We start from the raw sequence: 17843 nt of genomic DNA on the forward strand, positions 1-17843 counted from the left end.
ATTACACGGTATTGCAACCAAATCGCATCATTTTGGCGGCATGGGCGTCGACGCAACCTTCGTGAACCTGAGAGTATGACAAACATTGTATTGATGCACAACCGAACACTGTTTTGTTGGGTGACTCGCTACAAACTTTGCATTTCTTCAGGCAGGGATTCCGTGTAGCTTGTCTATGTGATCAGCTTTACTTTCCTCTCTTCTACTCAACTTTCTTTCTTGTAATGTCACAACGCTTCCTAAGGGGCTTTCTGCTTGCTAAATGTTTTGGTTTATTAGGGTTTAACGTCACAAAGCGACTCCGATTATTAGGGACACCGTAGTGAAGGGCACCGGAAATTTCGACCAACTGGGGTTACTTAACGCGCACTGACATTGCACAGTGCACAGGCCTCTAGAATTTCGCCTCCATCGAAATTTGACTGTCATGACCGGGATGCTTGCTAACTGGATATCAGGTATTGTTCAGTTAGCGGTACTTGACGCATTGTATATGGAGGTAATTGCAGGTCAGACAGAACAGAGCTTGCTCTATCGCTACAGTGACTGCTAAAATCAGCTGTTCTCAACAGTCCAAAAGACTCATTCCTACTATATCATAGCTCTTTTTCAGACTGGCAACAACGGCTATTTCAACGGCTCCTTTCAAAGTAGCCTGCTAGTCAGAAGCTACGGGTGCCTGCGTTTAAGCGAAGAGATGAAGCCTCGATTGTAGTTTACAGACTTAGGCAAGTCACCAGCAGTTTCGGCTCATTTCTATGCCGTTTTAATAGGTCAGCTCATTGGCTCTGCTTTTAGGCTTCGATATGCGATGTTGATGCCGATGATGTGGAGGATGCCCGTGGAAACGTTCTGCAACAATCCTTGTAATAGAAAGACAAAACTAGAAAAATGTTCATGAAATGTTTCAGGGTAACATCACAAAGTGAATATTTTTTTTTCATATTAGTTCTTAGGATATAACAGTTGAAATTGCACTTGCCCTTATTGATTTGTCCATTCTTATACTTTGGGAAAGTAAATAAACTGCCGTGAAAGGAACAGTCAATGTAAAAGGCTGAAAGGACACACACAAGCAAAAAGTGCCAATTTAAAGGCTAGAACAGTTTTTTCCAAGAAGTATGGTGCTAGCACGAAAAGTGCGAATGAAATAAAATTTACATAGAAGACTGCAAACAAAAGAGACACAAGCAAGTGATTCTGGCATTTTGAGCATCCCAACTCTGGTCGGTCTAATCTTAAAAACTCGCTCGTCTTTCAACCATTCCATCCCATAAGTAAAAACACTGAAGTCTTCACAACTGTTAATCCTCGAATGAAAAAAATAATTTTCCTCAAACAACCGGAAGTGTCGTACTTTACGAGCTGTAATAAAGGCTGGCGCTTCCCGTGCGTGGTCGTAAAATGTAAAGAGTTTCAACTTTTATTGCTCAGAAGCTGCAACAAAAGAAGTAGAAATTGCTGAAACAGCCGCCGCAAACATTGAAAACAACTTCAGATAAGCATTAAATTAGTCTACGTCAACTTTGCTGACTGCGCAGGAGTTGAAGAAGAAAGAAACATATCGCAGCACAAGAGTTGCCCTTTGCGCAAAAAGAGAAAAACACATCAATACAGGGGCCTGTTGTAAATGCTTCCCGTGCCCTTGAAAAATAAGTTTTACGGGCCTCGCTTGCAGTAATGGCATGTCCTTGAAAGTTCGGCGCGTACTCAGCAGATGCAACACTAGAGCGTTCCTTGCGCTTCATAATGAGTGGATGCTTTCTTTTCCGGCAAGTATCCGTTTTCAAATTTGTTGTAATGTTGCTTTCATCATCACCATCATCATCAGCCAGACTACGCCCACTGCAGGACAAAGGCCTCTCCCATGTCTCTCCAGTTAACCCTGTCCTTCGTCAGTTGCGGCCACAGTACCCCCGCAAACTTCTTAATCTCATCCTCCCACCTAACTTTCTGCCACCCCCTGCTACGCTTGTCATACTCTGGGCTTGCCCTCTGGACTCCCCCCCTCGAGGCTTGCAGCTCTCGAACCCAGACCAGTGGGAGGCCGCATTGCTCAGTTCCGACTCGGACACACAGATCCGGGTTGTGACAAGAGCCCTAGAAGTCGCCGAACGCCACGGGCTCATGGCCACTTGATGGGGCTGTAACCCCACACCGTCAGATACATTTGTCGACGGAAATAAAGTTTATCCTCCTCCTCCTCTCTTTAAATCCACTCCGTTACCCTTAAGGACCAGCCTTCGCATTACATGCCCTGCCCAAGCCCACTTCTTCCTCTGGATTTCGACTAGGATGCTAGGCTATTGCTTTAACCTTCGTGTATCCTGCAAAACTTTCCGAATTAGAGCTTATTTTAACATGAAGTTCCCTCTGAATGCTAATGAAATACCTCATAAAGTGTACTAACAATTTATTCGCAATACTTCTTTATGTGCAGGTTTTGGTGTTACAATAGACAAGAAAACGAGTTGACAAAAAAAAATAAACGCATCCATTTACTGGGTAATGCCCAAAGTTTAAGACATGCTTTTACAAGAGCAGCTGTAAAGGGAAAAATCTGACGCGCAAGAGACAAGGTACGCATAATGAGTGGTAGACTCGAATTTGACGCCATCGCATTTAAGTTCTGACTGGTCTTTGAGTAAACACTACCTAAAGTGTGACATGACAGGCAATGCAAAAGCGTAATAATGTGCTATGAATTATTAGAAAGTATGCCTGCGGCTGCTGAATTCCCTACGGCGGGAAATACTTAGCCCCAATGCCAGGCACACAGCTTCCACCTCGGTGCGGCTCAGGCAACGCCGCAGGCAACGCGCAGTACTCTTGGCAACGAAAGGCCCCGCCGTGGTGGCTCCGGTTAAGGCCGATTCACACGACGGTCCGTTCGCCCGCGGCCCGCGCCTCACGTGTTCATGCGTCAGCACATTGAGAGTCGCGCTGACCAGGCCGCGGGCCGACAGTGCGCCTCTCAATGCGGTGACGCATGAACACGTTTGCGCGGGCCGCGGGCGAACAGACCGTCGTGTGAATCGGCCTTTAAGGTGCTCGTCCACTAAGTCAGCGTACCCCGGTTGGAAAGCGAAATCCCGTCTACTGAGTCGTCTACTGAGTCAGTGTACCCCGGAGGCGAAACGTAAAGGCTCCCTTGTGCTCTGCGATCTCGGTGGATGTTCATGATATTGTTCACAGCGCAAGAAGAACGGGAAAAGCGAAAGACAAAAGAGTAACACAAACAGGCGCTGTCGTCTTTCGTTTTTCCCGTTCTTGTTGCGCTGTGAACAATATCATGAATACTTACCAACTCGCCCAAATTTCTGCCTTGCTGCTCGGTGGATGTTTAAGATTCCCAGGTGGTCAAAATGATTTCAGAAACGTCCACTACCGCACTTCTTTCTTCCTTTCTTCTCTCACTCTCTCCTTTATCCCTTCCCTTACAGCGCGGTTCGGGTGTCCACCGAGATATATGAGACAGTTTCTGCTTCAATTCATTTCCCCAAAACCCATATGTCGCATGGTTGCACTATAACAATCATTATGTCAGGAGATGTCGCCTCTAAGGCTTCCATTTTTTTGCTATCAATCAGCGTTCTTGCTACAGTCAAACGCATTCTCCTTCGTTTTCTGTGGTGGTCATAATTGCTTGATGCGAGCGATAAACCAATTTTAGAAGAAAATTCTTGCTACTAATCAGAAGAATAGGTCATCACCTTCAATATTTCAATAACACTGCCTTAAATGTTCCCCTGATTAAAATTAATCTCCAAGAATCTTCGGCTTGATAGCAAAGAAAATCCTTCAGACTCTCTTTCCTAACAATGCTGTTAGAAAAACGCGCAAGCTATAGTTGAAGGTGCACGGTGGGCCAAGAGAAAATTGGGCTTACGGAATGTTTCTAATCCTGAGGACCATAAGTCACGAAGGCCGCGTACAAAGCTGTATCACTCACGGGATACCGTGTTTCGAAACACTAAGGATGAACTAACAGAGGGAAGCTAAGGGTCCATTCTTTTGCAATATCGTTCTTCCGAGTTCGGAACCTGATAGAGGATTGCGGAGTTACGAGCCTCGAGACAAAGAGCATTTATTTCCTAAGCGAACCGCGAAGCAAACACGGAACCCACGGCTTGCAGGAGCTTCCCACGCATACCCCGCTTCTTATCTAAACAAAAAATAAATAAGGTGAAAGGAAAACGATTGCGTCCAAAGAAAATGAGCCGACTTCTCTCGGTGATACAAAGATAACAAGATGCGTCATTGCGGTTGCAGCTTCTCTGCAGCTTCTTGTAAGTTTTTCTCTCTTTTTTTAGGCGCTACCGTTCTTTCAGGAACACAAGCCACATGAAAGCTTGTAGCTGGCAAGAACGTTGAAATGATTTTTCAAGGAACCCAGTAAGAACTAAACACGAAGCACAGAAATAAATGGGTAAAGAATAAAAGTAATGCTATTGTGGTGGGCCCGCTGGGCGCCTATATGAGGTAGAACTGTATCGTCTGGTCAAAGCAAACACTATTCCAGCTTGAAAATGCAGTGTTAGGAAGAATCAAACGTGACGTCGACATTTGTGGGCACGTAGCTCACCACTGGCCATAGACTGACTGAACGCGTGTTCGAATTCACAAGCACTCACGCAAGGCTTTTTGATTGCATCACTCGGCGTTGTGTTGGCTTTATTAAATTGCCAGAGCGGTAAAAGCAGCATTGTTAGTCAACTGTCTGTTAGCATTTGTTTTCAGTTGTACAGATATTCCCACACTTGTCTTGAGAACTCTAGAGGTCCGCACCGATTTGAATCAGCGACACGTATCGATGGGACTAGGGTGCTTTTAAGGTGCCTTATCTCTTAGCGTGCCTTGCTGAAGATGAGAAGTGACGGGATATTGTTCATATCTACTCCAGCAGAGAAGGCAAGTGCGGCAAGGGTGGGTAGAACGTTATTTGGCCGGATGAGATTCAGAGATTTGCGAGGACACTATGGCCGCTGCTGGAAAAGGACAGGGTTAACTGGAGAGGCATGGGAGAGGCCTTTGCCCTGCAGGTTTGAGCCTCCCCCTTCAGGGTGCCCCTGCAAATTGAAGCACTTGAACTGGCATGGGGACTTAACACCAGCTTTCTGCTCCTTTCATCCGAAGCATCTGAAGTCCTCACAATAGTAGGCTGTTCATAAGTAGCGTAATCATGCATTAACTTCTCATAACCCAGGCAAAATTTCCTTGATCGAGTGTTGCCAAGTAAGCGATCTGAACGGTGCCATAATTATATTTGCTGGCAGAAAACAAAAATTGTGAGGTGACTTCAATCTCTTTACGAACGAAATTTGAGAGCGGTGTGTTCTGAATAGATTCGGCATGACTGGTGATGAACACAACGCCTAAAACGTAGCCCGAGACAACGACAGTTCAACACGCGGCACGTTCGGTGGCCGCTAAGGCTTTCTTCTGCAAACTACATACGAAGACATTGCCTGTGAAGACCTGGCTTCTGACAAAAGGCATTTTTATGTCATCTGTGAACTGCCGCCTCTCTTATGTTCCAGAAGCAACTGAACATTGCTTCATCTATTGTAAGGACGAAATTCTCCTCTGGGATGTTTACAATCTTAAAAAAGGTATTTCATTCGACTTCTCATGCCACACGATACCTCAATGGAGGGCACTACATGGATGAACCTATTAAAAGCTCTTTTCTCGTTTGAATAAACAGCGTATGGAAAACTAGACTATAGACCAGCAGTGTGAATCAGTTGTTTCGACAAAATCTTTCTTCTAAATGATTGTTCATCTGAGGAAAGGGCATGAACAGACTTACTTTAAACCAGAGTGCACTCTATCATGGCGATGAGCACAGCCTACCCTCCGTCTAGTGATCTGTTGTCAGATGTCTACTGTAGCGTTTTCTAAAATCTTTGTATATAGAACATATATTCAGTGCAGTGAATATGAAGATGGGCCGCCGTGGTGGCTGAGTGGTTATGATGCTCGGCTGCTGGCCCAAAAGACGCGGGTTCGATCCCGGCCGCGTCGGCTGGAATTTCTTTGGAGGAGAAATTCTAGAGGCCCGTGTACTGTGCGATGTCGGTGCACGTTAAAGAACCCCAGGTGGTCGAAATTTCCGGAGCCCTCCACTACGGCGTCCCTCATAGCCTCAGTCGCTTTGGGACGTTAAACCCCATAAACCAACCAATATGAAGATGGTGTATTTTTTTAAAATACGGCGATGACGGAGTGGTCTAATACACTGGCTATCAAAGCGGACCTTTTCGCGCAGCCACGGATTCGATTCAGACTAGCGGTCATAAAGCATTTTGTTATTTAGTTTATTAATTATGTCTTCTGCACACCTGACCGCGAGACGCTCCAATCTAAGGCTACTCACTTTAGTAGCGATGCCGGCACTATTGCAGCACCCGAGCTCCTCCGGCGGTGATCGATTGTCAAATTTGGCGGCGTGGTTTCATTATTATTTGGTAGTCATATGACACCTAACACGTCATCATTGTCTAGAACAATTAGAAAATTTCTTGACATCTGGATAAGGGGTTTTTCTGCGACGAGCTTTGCAATGATATCACGTTATTTGCAGTGCTATGGCACTTCCCTCTTAGCAAACTGTACTGAATAATGATAGCTTTCTAAGATAAGTTGTCATTAGCAACCGAATATTACTGTCATTGTAAGTCGTATTTGTTTGTATAACCTTAAATCAAGAAGAGATTAAATCGATAATCTCAGCGATGCCCGGGTTGACTAAAGCACAGGACCAGAGCTTCCGAAAAATGATATGACAGGTCATTAAACCCAAGATATGAAAAAGAGATTATTATTGCTCACCTCTTAAAAAAAATATACTACTTCCAAAGTTTAATTCCAAGAGCCCATAAACTACCATTTTAGTAGAAAGAAATTCAATTAAATTGCCTGCATGTTTAAAATTCTGGCAATAAAAATTAGTGCAGTGACTCGGCCTATCCATAGATAGATAAAAAAAATAAAGCTCTAGATAACAATAGAGCACTTTCGAGTCATACTACAAAGCACCCCGCTCGAATCAACGTTGTCTACACTTTTCACTTCCGCGTCCACTTTGATAATCTAAAAAAAAAGATGACCAAGCGAAAAACAAAACAAAAATATAGAGGTAGCAGGCACAAGCCAACCAAGTTTCCTACAGCAGCTTTAAACCATGCTGGCTTTGCATGAAAGCTCGCGCAAGAAAATTCTAAAAAACGTTCCTAGAAGCGAGGTCAATGACACCGTAAAGTTCACAGCGGTTTAAATTTTTTTCTCCTGAATAGTTTAAGCGACGCGTTGCTCGTCGTAACAAACCAACATGTTTTTGTATTTTTGGTACTTCGTTATCTCCGCAATCTTTTTTAGTAAAGATCGACCAGCATGCCGTTCGCGTTTTCATTTTTCTATTTTTTTTGCTGTTTCCCTCCTAAAGCGCGTCACCCAGAAGAATGCGTCACGGCTCGTTAAGTCGATTGATGCTTTCCAAGCCTCCGACGCAATTTCCTAACGCAACAGATCCCGCTCTTTCTGCAAGCGTAGTTGTGTGTATAATGCCTGAAAGCGCTCAAGTATGGTTGTAATGAACGGTTTTTAGCTATTCTCTATGGATCATGGTTCGTTCCAATGTCAGCACGAACTTTTAGCCAGAATTCTGTGAGCGGAAACAGGGCCAATGTCTGCTTTTTATGTAACTTATGCTGACGTTTTACCAAGCACTGGCTGGGGGAAAACAGCACAGACCAGAAAACTGATACCCGCATTTATCGCGCCAAAAACATAAAGATGTTACTACGCTTTGTGCCAATGCCATAGTCCATCAGTAAAATCAGTCCGTCCAATTTATGGCATGCATGCTTTCGGTATGGCCATAATTAAAGTGTCTGACATTTCCCAAAGTTTCTGCCATTGGAAAGTACTTTCTGTCCCGCCACGGCTTCTGGCGTACTCTTTTGCTTCCATCTCAGAAAAAAGCTGCGTGGAATAATTGGGACCAACGTTCGGCGTAAGGCACGTATCTGGGAATTTTTTCGGAAGAAAGTGGTACTTGGCTAATTTACTTGAGAACGGCTTGATCTATCAAAACGAGCTAAAACGCAACTACGTCACTATCAAAACAAGCGGGAAGTGTCTTTTTTTTTGCAACGGTGGCTGAAGGAAAGAATGGGGACAGAAGAAATAGAGCGGGAATTAGGGAAGGATATAGTGTACGAAGGATAGATTGAGTACGGAAGGGGGAGGGAGATTGGAAAGAAAATTTAATTTCAGAATTTCCTTTCGTTTCTACTTTGGGCCCCTTTCGGGGCGCTGGGGTGGATAAAAACCACGTCTCGCGTCATATTCCACGTGCTTTTGCGAGAATACGTTAGGTCTTCTATCTAAGAAAGCAATTTGCCGGAGGCAAGTGAAAATGCTACGGATATATATGACACGTCTTTCAAGCATGGCCGACCTAATCTTTGTTGTAGGCGAGCCTTACGAGACAACTAAATATGAAATAGATCGATAATATTTTTTTGTAAGGTAGCATAAAAGAAAAAGTGAGCTGGGGTCCACGTCAAAGCAGCACCTATGGAAAGTCTCTTAATTGTTTTTTTTTCTTGGCTATACATGTCACCCGCAATTTCGGTGGCAAACACGTCATCGCCAGTGATACTGAACATTGAGGATCCGTTAATGCAGAAACATGCAGTTGGCCTGCGCCCAGAATCTTGCTTATGAGAATGGGAGAGACAGCCCGGACAACCAATTTTGCTGCATCGGTGCAGACCAAAAAGTATTTCCATTTGTTTTTCAGAAATGTCTTTATATCCTTTCATAACAGGGCATGGAAATGCAGGCTAGCCGACTTAAGTGGCACCACTGAAACGGTTGACGCCGTTTTTATTTTTTTTTTCAGCATAGGAGGCCTTCGAAGTGAAACACCAAGAATTCTGGTTCCATCGTGCAACTTTTGCGTGCTTTCTTTAAAATTCAGCTGCCAAACTGTCTTCAATATTTTGTCACTGCTTTACTCGAGCTGGGCAGTCGGAGGTATTTGCTTTATAGAGCCGACAGGAAGCTCCGGAAGGACCATCACTTTAAATTCGCGGCGCTCAAAAGATAGAGGAGAAAAATGGGAGCTTTTCCAGATTTAATTTTTTGTCGATTCAGGAATTCAATTGTTAGAACGTGTGCATTTGTATCTCCCCAAAGAATCAACTGCTGAAAGGAATTGTTTAAGGTGGACATGCTTCGCACACTGAAACTCGCTATGATTCGGGATTTTGGATCAGTGAGGCCGTCTTCTATGCAGGACTCTGGCGTGATCCCCATCACAACGTGCCACCTCGCCGGACAGTCGCCAGTGTTCTACGCGTTTCGTGTTCACCTTGGCGAAGACCTCACTCCAGGTGAGATGCTCGACTATTGCCATGAACTTTCAATTCAAGTTTATTTGCATCTATACATGTACAGATGACGGGAGTGCAGACAAAAAGCCAAACGGATTTGGCATGACGGGGTCTGTACCCCCTACAGAAATGGCACTACGCACAATAAAGAGAACGCAAAGATACAATAATGGATAAACGAAATGAAAAAGCATTAGTGAAAATTCTATAAGAGAAATACATACGGGCAAAAAAATATCAACGTTATAATGCTGAAAGGAATTAAATTGCAGAAAGCGTACAGCATAAAATGATACAAATAAAACAGCTTTCAAATTAACAAGCATAAATAATAAGTTACTAACAAGCAAAGAAAATTGGTTAGGCATTCATGGGGTCAGTGTATACTACAGCAAAGCAAACAAAACAAAAAAAGGAATCCACAATGAGCCCATAAAAGGAGAGATAGGCTGTTATTGAGTTTCTAATGAGTTTAACAAAGATGGAGTGTGTGGCGGAACATTTGTTGACCGTTGTTCATCATCATCATCATCATCATCAGCCTGACTACACCCACAGCAGGGCAAAGGCCTCTCCCATGTCTCTTCAATTAACCCTGTCCTTTGTCAGTTGCCGCCACTGTATCCCCGCAAACTTCTTAATCTCATCCGCCCACCTAACTTTCTGCCCTGCTACGTTTGCTTTCTCTTGGAATCCACTCCGTTACCCTTAAAGACCAGCCGTTATCTTGCCTTCGCATTACATGCCCTGCCCAACCCCATTTCTTCCTCTTGATTTCAACTAAGATGTCATTAACCCGCGTTTGTTCCCTCACCCACTGCGCCCTCTTCCGATCTCTTAACCTTACACCTATCATTTTCCTTTCCATAGCTCGCTGCGTTGCTCTTAACTTAAGCTGAACCCTCTTTGTTAGCCTCCACATTTCTGCCCCATAGGTGAGTACCGGTAGGATACAGCTGTTGTATACTTTTCTCTTCAGGGATATTGGTAAGCTACCATTCATGATCTGAGAGAACCTGCCATATGCGCTCCACCCCATTCTTATTCTTCTAGTTATTTCCCTCTCATGATCCGGATCTGCGGTCACTACCTGCCCTAAGTAGACATATTCTCTTACTACTTCCAGCACCTCGCTACCAATTGCGAACTGCTGTTCCCTTGCTAGGCTGTGGAACATTACATTGGTTTTATGCATGTTAATTCTTAGCCCCACCGTTCTGCTCTGCCTGTCTAACTGATTGATCATGCTTTGCAGTTCTTGTCCTGAGTGGCTTAGCAAGGCAATGTCATCAGCGAATCGCAAATTACTCAGGTATTATCCATTATCCCCAACTGTTCCCCAACTGTTCCCATTCCAATCCCCGGAATACCTCCTGCAAGCAGGCAGTGAAGAGCATTGGCGAGATCCTGTCTCCCTGCCTGACACGTACCTTTCCGTTTGGGAATTTTATTCCTTTATGGAGAACTACAGTAGCTGTGCAATCGTTATAAATATCTTCCAATATTTTCACATAACACTCTTCCACACCCTGACTCCGCAATGCCTGCATGACAGCTGAGGTTTCCACAGAGTCGAATGCCTTCTCGTAATCAATTAAGGCTATATATAGGGGTTGGTTATATTCTGCGGATTTCTTTATCTCCTGACTTCTAGTATGAATGTGGTCTATTGTCGAGTATCGTTTACGAAAACCTTCCTGATCATTTGGTTGACTACAGTCCAAGGCTGTCCTGACTCTACTAGCGATTACCTTAGTAAATACCTTGTAGGCAACGGACAATTAGCTGATCGATCTCTAATTCTTCAAGCCCTTGACGTCTCCTTTCTTATGATTTAAGATAATGTTAGCGTTCTTCCAAGCTTCTGGTACTCTCGAGGTCACAAGGCATTGCGTATAGAGGGTGGCTAGTTTTTGTAGCACAATCTCTCCTCCGTCCTTCAACAAATCTGCTATTACCTGATCCTCAACAGCTGTTTTCCCTCTTTGCATTGCTCCTAAGGCTTTCTTTACTTCCTCCTTCGTTACTCGCGGGATGTCCTATTGCTGTGCTCGACTGCCTCCCTCAGTAACTTGATGATTACATTCGCTACTGTATAGATTTGTATAGAACTCTTCGACTAATTCAACTATCTTATCCATGTTGCTGATGGCATTGCCCTGTTTGTCTTTTAGCGAATATATTTGGTTTCTACTTATGCCCAGTTTTCTCCCCACTGATTGTAGGCTACCTCCGTTCCTTAGAGCGTGCTCGATTTTCTCCATGTTAAACTTTCTTATGTCGGCAACCTTGCGCTTATTTATTAACTTCGATAGCTCTGCTAGTTCTATCCTGTCTGTGGAGTTAGACGTCCTCATGCTTTGGCGTTTCTTAATCAGACCGTAGTTAGTGCTCGCTTTAGGAACGTACCATGTTTCTCTGTGACGTGTGTTGTAAATGTTAGAACTCATTGTCAATAGGGACAAAGTATAGATATAAATGCTCGAAAAATTTGGTGTTCTGCTTTTTCGCAGTAGTGAGACGCTTGAGTGAAATACTACAATATACGGAGGAACAAACACGTCGCACACCTAAGCGGTGTCGACGGCACTGAGTCGCTGTAGCGTTGCTGTAACTTCGCAAATGAGCACGCGCACGATAAAATTTTAGTATGTTTGCACTCTATCAGAACAAGGCAGAATTTACGGAATCGATACTCCAGGACTCACACTAACAGCGTTATGAGAAGGTAGCTGCTGAGCGCGTCAGTTCTAGGTTGTGACACAGAATGCCCACGCTGTAGCAGTTATCATGCAGAATGCCCCTTCCTTGCCTTCTGCCGCAAAGCAGTAATTGAACTTAGCGCAGCAATGCATCAGAACTAACGCTGTTCACCTAAAATTTGCTAAACAAGTTTTCCGCAAGCAACATTTCTCATCTTCATGCTTGCACACTTATTGCCTGAAGCAACTAATGGAATACTACCACAGGCTGGAGAAGAGCACAGGGATATGAGTGAGGCAGCAGCTGAAGAGGGAAAGAGAGGAGCTGCCTCGTCACAGACTCTACGCCGATCATGCGAGCCCGCGTCGCCGCTCGAGAGAATACAGCCTTGATTACCTCTCCTGTTCACAACGCTCCGCGACGCCCCCAAGGAGAGCTTCCTCTTCGTAGTGCTCAGGTTCGGAAGATTGATGAAAAAGCTAATGGGCAAACGTGCGCGGCGGAAACCTCACAGATTGGAAACCCGGTGATAGTTCTTTGACAAAAGAGCTGCCGCGTATGTCTCCAACAATGTCCAGGAGCTTTATGTCGCGTCGGAGTTTACTTATAGGCGAACATGACACGGCAGTCCTGGGTCTATAAACCAGCAAATACAAAAAAAGATCGCTAACCGAGTTGAAGGACAGGTGCTTCGTGTGGCATCATTTGTTCCAGGATTTCAATTTCGTGGACAATCCACCCTGAAACAAGCAAAGACAACGACGCACGTTTTCACCGTCTCGTAGCTTGTTTTCGACTCGCAGGCGATCAATTGCTGCAGGGCAATCAGTCATGACCGCCGACGTATCGTGCTGCGATGGATAGTGAGCCGGGGATTCTTTTTATATCTAGAGAAAAGCTGCACTTGAGGGAGTCCACTGTGTGTTGGTATGGCGTGATCTATCCTTCGGGATCGAACATAATATTTTTCTTTATGTAGCGTGAAGTTCTTGGCTCAACTAGCGCTATCTGTTTAGCTAAAGTATCTTAGTACTATGCCAGGGTATCACTGAATTTTTTAGCAGTCGTTGCTTTGCAAAAGAAAAAGTTGGCGGATAGTCAGCGTGCAGCCAGAGATCCATACAACAGGACGCTTGGATGTGTCACTGGCATGGCTGACTGTCGTGGATTTCTTCCGAATACTAAATGTCATCTGCGATTTACTAGGAAAACAAACATATTGTTGCACTCATAACTTTATAACTAAGACGTCCTCGCCGGTGCAACAAACCGGGAGCATACGGTGCGAGGGAAGTAACCCTGGTACCGCAAGCCAGGGTCGACGGGTAGACCGGGGCCAAGAACCTTCAACCTCCTCATTCTTTCCTCCGCTTTCTTTTCCGTCGTGGGGCTTCCACAACACCACCACAATATGTTTGCAAAATCCCTGCCAACATTTCTCTCTTAGTGAATATCAAGATGGAATATTTATTTGCGCTGGCGTTAATTAGCGTGGACTTCCCTGATTCTCCTGCCTATCACATATCTCCCATGACATCGGAGTCTCCTTCCTTATCCGTAAGAATGTTAATACTACACTGTACTACAATGTGCACTGTATGACTCAACAGAAAATGTGCCACAAGTCCGAGAATGGCGTGCAGCTTGGAATGTGGCCGGTTCCGCATCAAGGTAGCTATTCCTGAATAAGTGATTCCTGTATGTGTGTCTCTTATTTTCCCTGTTTAGGTTGCTCTTGATTATTATTTTCTATCTACCCTTCACATAAGCACACATAAGTTTCAAAATTGGGTTGCAGAGTTTTATTAAATCTTCGAAGCCAGGACCTTTAATTGAGATACAGATTTAAGCTGGCGAGTGTATGATTTGTAAACCATTCGGGACACCGGCTCCAGGTGGCTGTTAAAGAATCATGTGTCTATGGCCTTAAATGGTTCGCATCTCTTGAATGATATGAATAGAACATGAAACCCTGTGATTCTAAATTCTGTGTTGTACCACTGCGTGTAGCCATTGACCCCATCCATATAACGTCTATATTTCTTAAGAATTATAGTAATGGACTGTCAATGTCTTATCCTTTTTACAAAAGGTACAAAATTTCTAAGCTTAATGTATCATTACGACACGTTTTCAACAAATTCAAATACAGTTGCTGGATGGAAAATACCTCGACAAAAAGCTTACATAAATTAACACCATATCAAGGGGTAAAAGTGGCTCCTAAAGTGCGCCGGAACGGCCTAGGCTGTGCGTTCAATAGTCGTCAGGACGTAGCGTCCCTGATAGAAAGGTGTGGCTTACGTCCTACTACGAGCCATTGGCACGGGTGATGAATGCTAAAAATGCGCTACGTAGCGGCGTTTTGAGAAAAAAAAATACAAACAAATTTCTTCGTCCAGTTGCCGTGGTGCATCTCTAGTTATTCAACTCTTCATCTCATTGTACAACGCAACATGTGAGAAAGAGAGTGAATGGAAGAACGGGAGAAAAGGTAGACAGAAACGGGTTAATTTGTCAAAATCCGATGATACTGTGGAAATTCACATCAGTGAGGAATTGTCTAATATTTACATTCGATGGCGTCTGCATTCATGGACATGGCTCCCCATAGTTGCGGCAATAACATCGGTATGGAGTGCAATTGCGGTACAGCGCATGTGTTCGCCAATATCAAATACACGTAAGATCTACTGGAGCCAGTCTGCGATTAACGCTAAGCTCGGATTACCAGTGCTTTCCTTTGACCCTGGTCTGCAATGAGGCACGCGTGAGATTGCTTGAAAAGAGGAAGCGCAGCTATTTAAACTGCTCTTGTTAGGGTCGCATTGGTAGTCGTTATTTCAGGGAATGTCTTACACTTTTCACAGAATGGCGGTCCCGAAGCGAGATGCACGATTCTCTATATGGAAGCTGCCAGTCTTGCTGCCCGTGAGTTACGCGCAAGTTGTAGTCCGAATCACATGGAGGAAGAGAAGGTGATGAGGAAATGGTTGGAGGTGAATTTGAAGCGAAGAAATGCCGGGCTGTGAATGCGATCTAGTAACTCCCACTCCCCCCCCCCCCCCCCTTCCTTGTGATCCACGGTCCTGCCTCCCGCCAAAATACATCTGGGATAGAATACATGTCTGCGACGTTCTTCTGTGAATTAAAAGAGGCTGGTTTTACTTTTACAATTTCCGCACTGATAGCACAGCGTTTAGTGTCACACAGTTTCTCACTACTTATTTCAGAAGAAAGTAATATGAAGTTGGCTTGCATAGCTTTTATAATTATTTGCACCGCCTGAGTAGTGAGAAATTTATTCCGTCATCTCTTTCACTCAAAAGCACTATTGAAATCCTGACCAGTCAAGTGCGAGCTTTAGCAACAGTAACAGGTGAGTGTGCACAGCTCACGGCTCGGTGTATGTGGTTGTGCTCCAGTCATTTGGAACTTCAGGTTCACAAACTACGCTTTTATCACCCCCAGATAGCGAGGTGTAATGAACACCGCGGTCTCTCCACCGTGGCGAGATAACGCGGCGAACAATGAAGATAGATGAACTCAACTGCTCTACTTGTCTTTAGGGGTCTGTGCACCCCCCATATAATTGGACCGGCCAATTTGCTTCAGGACGGCTCCGCGTCCGTTGGCAGATGGTCATTTATCATTGAGAACAGAAAGAAAACGTAAGGAATGTAATGCACATATTTAAAGGCAGATCAGTCGATAATGATCCCCTGGTTTCACACTGACTCCAGTTTTCATTAAATCGGAGCGACCACAAGCATCTTTTTAAGTTTCTTGCGTCCTGAAGCCTTGAATGAAAACTATGGATTCAAGGAGAAAGGGGGGGAGGGGGCTGAGTAATTGGCTCCAGTTCTTAATAAGGCTTTGACATTTCTTGGGTTGTCACGAACTTGGAGTTTTTATTGCATGCAGTTTGCCGGCAGAGTCGTAATTTTCTCGCTGAACTAGCGCACTAATTTCATGCTGTTTAAATGTTCGCTTCGCCGCTCTTTTAGCGCATGTTTCTTTTCTACCTCCGGCTTGTTACATTTATTTTCCTCTCGTTTTTATGGTTTGCTGAATATAGCGAGACCCCCCATTCAATGACACTCACTGTTTCGTTTTGCATTGCTCTAAAGAAACCACCTGCAGCTCAAGACCCCAACCCATAAACCCAGTCCCATTTTGCGGAATAAAATTTTATACTACTACCACTATTCCAAAGGAACCGTTGGCAGGAATGTTCCGGTCGTTATTTCGCAGGTTGGCTTCATAAGAACATTACAGTGACAACCTTAACTTTAGGTTAGGTTAGGTTAGGCGACACATGGGAAGCGTTAATGAGTACATGATTGATGCCCTCGCTGCGCTGAACGTACCCAGAATCTTTCTAAATTAACTAAACAGATTCACTAGATATTCGGCTGCTTTCATTCCTCAAGAAAAGGGCACCGGCGAAGAAAAAGCCGTTTTGTGTGCGCTGATAGGCAGCTTTAACATACTTCCGCATTTTCGTCACCCAGGAACAATGCCCAATGTCATCGCTTTTTGCAAGAGTGCTACACGACCCGAGGAAGTAATGTGTGGTCGAGAGAAACGAACATTTTTCTTCAGTTCTACAACCTTAAACTAATAACGAAGAAGCAAAAATCAAGTGTCGCTAGGTTTTGTAAAAACCGGAAGTATTGTTAATAGACATAAAAAAAAATTCGCTGTGGCTTAGCTTGGTTAAGCCCGGTAATTGCGAAAGCAATATCCGTACCTACGCCATGGTACAGCTGGTGGTGGTGCTTGTGGTTAGACTTGTGGCGATGCATCTGTTATACAATCCAATCCAATTCAATTCTATTCAATCCAATCCAATCCAATCTAATCTAATCTATTCTAATCCAACCAAATCCAATCCAGTCCAGTACAATCCAGTCCAGTCAGGCCGCCGTTCGTTTTAAGCAAAGGAAATGACTCCTGCCTCTCTCATATCTCGGTGGATACCCGAACCACACCGTAAGGGCCTTAAAGGTGCACTGAAGAGGATTCTGAACTTGTCTTTTTGCCGCGGGAACTCGATCTACACGTTCCTAGCATTCTTAGAAACTGCAACTTATTGCCCTGTATGGCCGATTTCCCTAATTAAATCGAATTAACGTCCGGCTCCCGCCCTTTTTTTTTTAATTCTTCCTCGTACGGTGGGCGGAGTCGACCAACGCGTGGAGCGCCTTTCACCCAGTCCCGTGGAGGCTTTGCTTTCGCTTTATTTTGTTTTTTAGGTTTCCATGAATAAATAGTTTCATTCGCAGATAATATAGCCGCAAAATAAGCCCGAAGAAATAAAAATACGCGCGGACTATTTGCTACTACGGACTACTACGTATTACTCCGCCGATGGCAGAGCGGCAAACCGCCACGGGACTGGGTGAAAGGAGCTCCACGCGTTGGTCGACTCCGCCCACTGTACGAGGGGGAATTCAAAAAAAAAAAAGGCGGGAGCCGGACGTTAATTCGATTTAATTAGGGAAATCGGCCACAGATGGCAATACATGTACATCGAAGTTTCTAAGAAAGCTCAGAACGTGTAGATCGAGTTCCCGCGGCAAAAAGACAAGTTCAGAATCCTCTTCAGTGCACCTTTCAGGGAAATGAAATCAAATGAAAATTGCTGTTAAGGAAAGGAAATACCTATCTCTCATCTCTTTGTGTACACCCGAAAGGAATGGACACCACAGTACATGTCTCTAAAGCAACCTT

This window comes from Amblyomma mixtum, unplaced genomic scaffold (genome assembly GCF_055824585.1).
Source record: "Amblyomma mixtum isolate Tamu unplaced genomic scaffold, ASM5582458v1 scaffold_34, whole genome shotgun sequence".
Lineage (NCBI taxonomy): Eukaryota > Metazoa > Arthropoda > Arachnida > Ixodida > Ixodidae > Amblyomma > Amblyomma mixtum.